At 40.9% G+C, this 6,453-nt stretch overlaps 1 pseudogene; it reads left to right on the top strand.

Annotated features, from left to right (window-relative positions):
- Nucleotides 1–2,384: 2,384 nt before the first annotated feature.
- Nucleotides 2,385–4,977, top strand: LOC138146035 (S-formylglutathione hydrolase-like; annotated as a pseudogene).
- The last annotated feature ends 1,476 nt before the right edge of the window (nt 4,978–6,453 follow it).

The following is a 6,453-nucleotide window of genomic DNA, read 5'->3' as shown; positions in this document are numbered from 1 at the left end:
ATCTTATTCAAGTGCCAGGCTGTTTGCTTTTTGATGAGCTGGGTACAAAGATACCTTGAAGTTCGCCAGTGGATTGACTCACTCAATCTGAAAAGTCAGCAGAGGGGTGGGGGTGGACATAGGGCCGAAAGGACCCAGAGGGAACTCCCTACTCCACAGCACCCAATTTCTCCTCACCTAATTACTTCCCCCAACCAGCCTTTTTGTCACCCAAGGGGCTTAGGGCTGCAGCAATAGGAAAACTTGCATGGAATATAGAGGTTGTTTGGTGCAGTGGATAGAGAGCTGGCCTTGAAGCCACAAGAGTCAAATCTCACCTCTGATACATGCTGACTATGTGATCCTGAGCAAATCATTTATCTTCTCAGTGCTATCGGCAATTCCTAAGAACGTAAGTAGCAGAGACAGTACCACCCTGCACTGGTAGGGGGAGTTCCATCACGCCAGACTCTGTACTAATGATATCACATCTCCCCTCCCTTTCCCCATCCTTAAGAGGAATCTAGAGGGTGCAGAAGCCCTTTCAGATGCCTAATTCACGCACCATTAAGATGGAGTTCATGAGAGATACAACAAGGTAAGGTAGAACTAGCACTGAAACTAGGGTCCCCCATTCATTGACTTGGTATAGAGCCTTAGGCAAATCTCTCACTTCTCTGTGAGTGAGTGAATGAATGAACAAAAAGCATTTATTAAGAACTGTCCTCCAGAGAAAGAAATGATAAATAGAAGTATGCATAGTTTAGTGTAAGGGTGTGTATATATGTGTGTATACACATATATACATATACATATGTATGTATATATGTGTGTATACACATATATACATATACATATGTATGTATATATGTGTATATGTTTTATGTATATATATATATCTATGTCAAATGGTGTCCTTTCTAGTGCAAGAGATGGGGAGAGAGGGAGAGAAACAGTTTAGAACTTAAAATGTAACAAAAAAAAAAATGTTTTTTAAAGATTTAGCTCAAACCCCATCTTCTGTAAGAAGCCTCTCCTGGTCTTCCATGATCCTCTACATACCCAGTCTCCCTCTAAAAGTACCTTCGCTTTGAGATTACCTTTTGTTTATACTCCATATGTTTTTAACATACATAGTTACTTTCATGTTGTCTCCCCCATTAGAAAGTGAGCTTTTTGTAGCCATGGACCATGCTTATACTTTTTTTTTGGGGGGGGGGGGAGGTAGTAATCCTCAGCACTTAGCATGGTAAGTACTTAATAAATGCTTGTTGGCTGGCAAAAAAAAAAACCTGCTAAATTTTGAAGATACAAAATTGGAGTCCCTGCTCTCGAGGATCATACATTCTAGTAAGAAAGGCAATATTGAGAAGTAGTGGCCAGGAAAAGGTATTTTAGTCAGGGAAGTCACCAAAGTGGTGAGAGCAATTGAGAAACTGACATACCCTTTACAGAAGCAAATGTAGTATGATTTGATTACACCTCCCAGAGAAAAGAGGGATATATTATACAGAAGGCAAGAAGATGACCTGGTAGGAGACTGGGAAAATGGTCTAGTAGTGCAGGTGGTCAATGAGATACAACAGGATATATGAGATTGCACTCATTCCCCAATCAGGATAACTTCCTCAGCTGGGAGTTCCAAAACTGAGTCAAGTACCCCACAGCACAGCCTCTAGAGGTTTAGTAGTCAAAAGGAGAGCAGTACCATGGGAAATAGCAAGAAGATAACTCAGGTGGGGGTTGGAAGTATATGAGACCATGGATGCAAAAGGTCTAGAAAAGGTTTAAAGTTCCATGCAAATAAAATGTGAATAGCCTGATTTAGGAGGTCCAAATGTATCTGCATCTGACTATGGCTGTGTCTACAAGAGACAACCAGGTAACTAAATTTAGTCAATTGTTTTAAAAGCAAAACAATAGTCATATCAAACAATTGACTGGGCAATTCAGCTCAAAACCAGTGATTTCTAACATTTGGAGAAACTTGAGGTGTCTCCCATTATCTCAGTGATGGCCACAAAATTCTCAAAGTGAAAAAAAATCAGTGTAAATTCACCTCAGTTATCTATTGATAGATATAACCCCAGATAGACATCTCTGGAGTATTGGATAAAGAGGCATATTTAGAATTAGGACTACATGGGTTCACTTCCTGTTTCTCAGACACCAGCTATATGACTGTGGGTAAGTCATTTGCTGTAATTGTCCACAGGCAACTTTTTAAAACTGTTCTTATATGTCACTGCTTATTGGGAGTGCCCTAAAAAAATGAAAATATAGATCTTCCCATAAACTTAAAAGAAGGTTAAATAGTATACATGACTGGTCTATTAAAGGAGATGATTGGCTAAAGTGCTCTATGACCAATTAAACAAATATTTACGTAACAATTCCTCTGTGGGTCTCTACCACCACCTACACAGAGCTAGGTCATACACCTTCTTATCCATCACTTTGCGTCAGTAAGTGGGAAAACAACTGAATAGCAAAGAAACTATGGCCTTGAAACAGATTTCCAGCAACAATTGCTTTGAGGGGTTTCAGAAAGTTTATGAGCATGACAGTGTGGAACTGAAATGCAAAATGAAATTTGGAATCTACTTACCACCAAAGGCAGAAACTGGGAAATGTCCTGTACTTTACTGGCTGTCTGGTTTAACTTGCACAGAACAAAATTTTATCACAAAAGCTGGCTATCATCAAGCTGCAGCAGAACATGGCCTCATTGTCGTTGCACCAGATACCAGTCCACATGGCTGTAATATTAAAGGAGAATATGATAGCCAGGACTTTGGTACTGGTGCTGGTTTTTATGTGAATGCCACTGAAGAACCTTGGAAACTAACTATAGGATAACATATCTCTTATGTAACAGATGAGTTGCCCAAATTGATAAATGCCAATTTTCCAGCTGACTCAGTGTAATGTAATGCCAAAGAAAGGCAACTTCCCAAGGTTCAAAATACCAGCATAGGTGCTCTCCATTTTATTCAGTGACCAACCAAGAACAGAGAAGATCAAAACATGACATCATTCGAAATACAGCATTTACTAAGTGTGATTAAATAATCTCCAAGTACTACCCCACCCCAGGACCTTCCAATCATTCAATCAATTACAAAGTCCCTGTTCTAAATACTACTCCACCCCTAGGCTATACCTTCATTTAGTCCACCACAAAACCCCTCTTCTCAAATGGAGATTAGTTTCCAAACATAAGTAAACTACATTCATTTGTGCAACCACAAAACACAAAAAGGTCAAAAGTTCCCCACCCCTGGATCACAATTGAATCTACCCCAGAGTTACATCAAGTTTAAGAACAGCACTTCATACCCAAATGGAGGTCTTTTCTTCATCTTGACACGAGGCAAGTTCTCAGCAATCTTAGTTCCTGGGGAGACAAGGCTTAGCAAGGCCATAAGATACATTGCCAGTCCCTTCATGAATTCATCCTCTGTCTGTGGAACAGTCCTAGAACCCCTGAAAACGTTAGCAAAACCCTCTCCCAGGATTTCTGTAAACATACAACAAGAAAATCCTTCTTCAGGGCTTCTGAACCAACAGAAAGGTTCCCAGACCCCTGCAACAACAGCACTGTCCTTCACCAGTGGACAGTATTCACTCTGTCTGCAGGACAGTCTCCAGACCCCTGCAACAACAGCACTGTCCTTCACCAGTGGACAGTATTCACTCTCTGTCTGCAGGACAGTCTCAGGGCTTCTTAACCAAAAGCCAGGTTCCAGGACTTCTTCAACAAAAGGACTGTCTTTCACCAGTGGGCAAATCTGGCAAAACAACATCAAAACAGACAGACAAAGTACCAGCAAAACAGCCATGTCTCCTCAGTCCTTGGCAGCTCAGGGGGTAGGTCTCAAAAGTCCAGGGCGATTCAAAGTGGCCCCAGCAATCCTTCTCAGTCTCTCTCTCTGCCTCCACGTGGGTGCTGCTTCCAAAAAGTCCTTCCACCTCTCTCTTGTCTCTCCAAATCTACGTCACCAGCTCCTCCCAGTTCAGGACTCTCTTTTCACATCAACAAGTCCATCCCACAGGTGGGATTAACAAGCTCTGGGTTTTAACACAATCAATTTGAAAACCAAGCCAATACAGGGGAATCTTTAATTGCCATTACTATTACACCCAGAGAAGATATCTATTTTTGGCCATTCTATGGGAGGCCATGGAGCTCTGAAGAATCCTGGAAAATACAAATCTGTGTCAGCATTCTCTCCAATCTGCAATCCAATGCTCTGTCCTTGGGGGAAAAAGGCCTTCAGTGGATATTTAAGATCAGATCAAAGTAAACGGGAGGCATATGATGCTACTCATCTTGTGAGATCTTATCCAGATTCTCAGTTGGACATATTAATTGATCAAGGCAAAGATGACCAGTTTCTTAAAGATGGGCAATTACTTCCTGACAATTTTATAGCTGGCTGTGCAGAATGGAAAATTCCAGTTGTTTTTCGATTGCAAGAAGGATATGATCATAGCTACTACTTCATTGCAACTTTTGTTAATGATCACATCAGACATCATGCAAAATACTTGAACGCATAAAGCTCCATATACAAGTAATCTCACAATTATAAAAGTTACCATGTAGTCTGAACTTTTGAAAAGATAGAATTATACATGAAAAATTACTGCCTGTGCACATTCATTTCTAATTTTTATCAAAGGCTTGTTACCTTCTGAATACGTATATAAAATCAAGCAATCAGATTCCTTTTTCTTCCCCATAGGTACCCTGATAGAAGACATGTCATAACCTATGGGCAGTTTGAAATCCTTGTAAAATTAAGTTTAAAGGATCACAGAATATGTAAATAATCACAGTTGACTATAAAGAATACAATAATTCAGAGGCATTTGGGGACGTAACAATGAGTTGTTGGTCACTGGGTGTATCTGTTCTTAGAGAGCTAAATTATGGAATTGTATAAAAGTAACTGAATAAAGAGACTTAATGCATTGAAAAAAAAAAAAAAACAATTCCTCTGTGGCCATTCCCCCAATTTACATTTGCACTAGAGGCTTGAGGCCCAAGAAGATGGCTGTTTACCTCAGGTTCCAGGGGTAATCTCACTACTGTAGTTCATGAGTCCCCACCAGAGTGCTTACTATTAACAATCAACCAGGTGACGTACTTAGCTTTCTGTAGAAGTATTTACTCAAATGTTATAACAAAAACAGTAGTTACAAAAACAGTTGAGCACCCCCATCATTACCTGGGATGAATTCTCCCACAAATACACTCTACTGTCAGTGGGAAAATTTGGCACAAACTTAAAGTACTATGGTCCTAATGTACACATACCGTGTTTCCCCGATAAGACACTGTCTTATTATTTTTTTGGACAGAAAAACATCAGAGGGCTTATTTTCAGGGGAGGGCTTATTTTAATGAACATTGACAGCAATTTTAATAAACAGGTAAATGTGAACAAAAAAAGTACTTTTATTCAATAATGAATTCAATAAAGAACAGGATGACGCGCTCACTGCTGCAGCTCTGATTGGATGCAGCTCGGAGAGCAGCGTGCGTTTCACAGGGGGGGGTGACGGTGCAAATGTAGCGTGTAGCGCAGGGGATCACCTTCACTACAGTAGCAATCTCAATAGGGCTTATTTTCGGGGGAGGGCTTATTTTAGAGGAATCTTACACAGTAAGGGGAGGGCTTATTTTCGGGATAGGTCTTATTATCGGGGAAACACGGTAGTAGTCACACAAACATGCTTATGTGGTCAAAGCAACTCACCAGTACTGAAGGGCTTCATGCCTTTTTTTCTTTCCTTTTTTCTCTGTGTGTGTGTGTGTGTGTGTGTTTGCTTTCTGGAGGGGGGAAGGCAGGGCAATTGGGGTTAAGTGACTTGCCCAAGGTCGAACAGCTAGTAAGTGTTAAGTATCTGAGGCTGGATTTGAACTCAGGTCCTCCTCACTCCAGGGCCAGTGCTCTGTTCACTGCATGACTTTTCCTTTTTTTTTTTAGTAGAGTTTTACACGGTATACTACCAGGCATGGTGTCTATGCTGAAGGAATCCCTCTGCTCTTTAACTAGGCTTGATCCTTGAAAAACAGCTGTAGGTTCCATACTTCCAGCTTTAGGCTCAGCTGCAACCTTTAACTAGGGTAGTGCTGTGCTCAGAAGGCATAGACCCTTATTGGCAGACACTTTAATTCTACTTCTGCAAGCCTCAGAACTGAGATTTATCACCTCCTAAACAGCAAATGGGAAAGAAAGCAAAGGTATAGCCTGGGGGGGAGAGGGGGGGCCAGGAAAAGTGATCCTTAAAGTGATTGTCAATGATAACTGTTTCTCTTTGGAACAGCAATCCTGAGGGTCTCACCCTCCCAGCTTGTTTTTTTTCTTTTTTTTCTAATTAAAGGAGCCATCTCCTGACTCACTTCTTAAAGAGGCCTATTCACTGAATGGGCATTACCTCACTCAAAGTGAGAACCTGAAAAGG

The sequence above is a fragment of the Petaurus breviceps genome, unplaced genomic scaffold (genome assembly GCF_028583685.1).
Source record: "Petaurus breviceps papuanus isolate PSGF00001 unplaced genomic scaffold, PetGlider_PUasm1.0 90752, whole genome shotgun sequence".
Lineage (NCBI taxonomy): Eukaryota > Metazoa > Chordata > Mammalia > Diprotodontia > Petauridae > Petaurus > Petaurus breviceps.
This window is presented reverse-complemented; position numbering and strand designations above follow the sequence as displayed.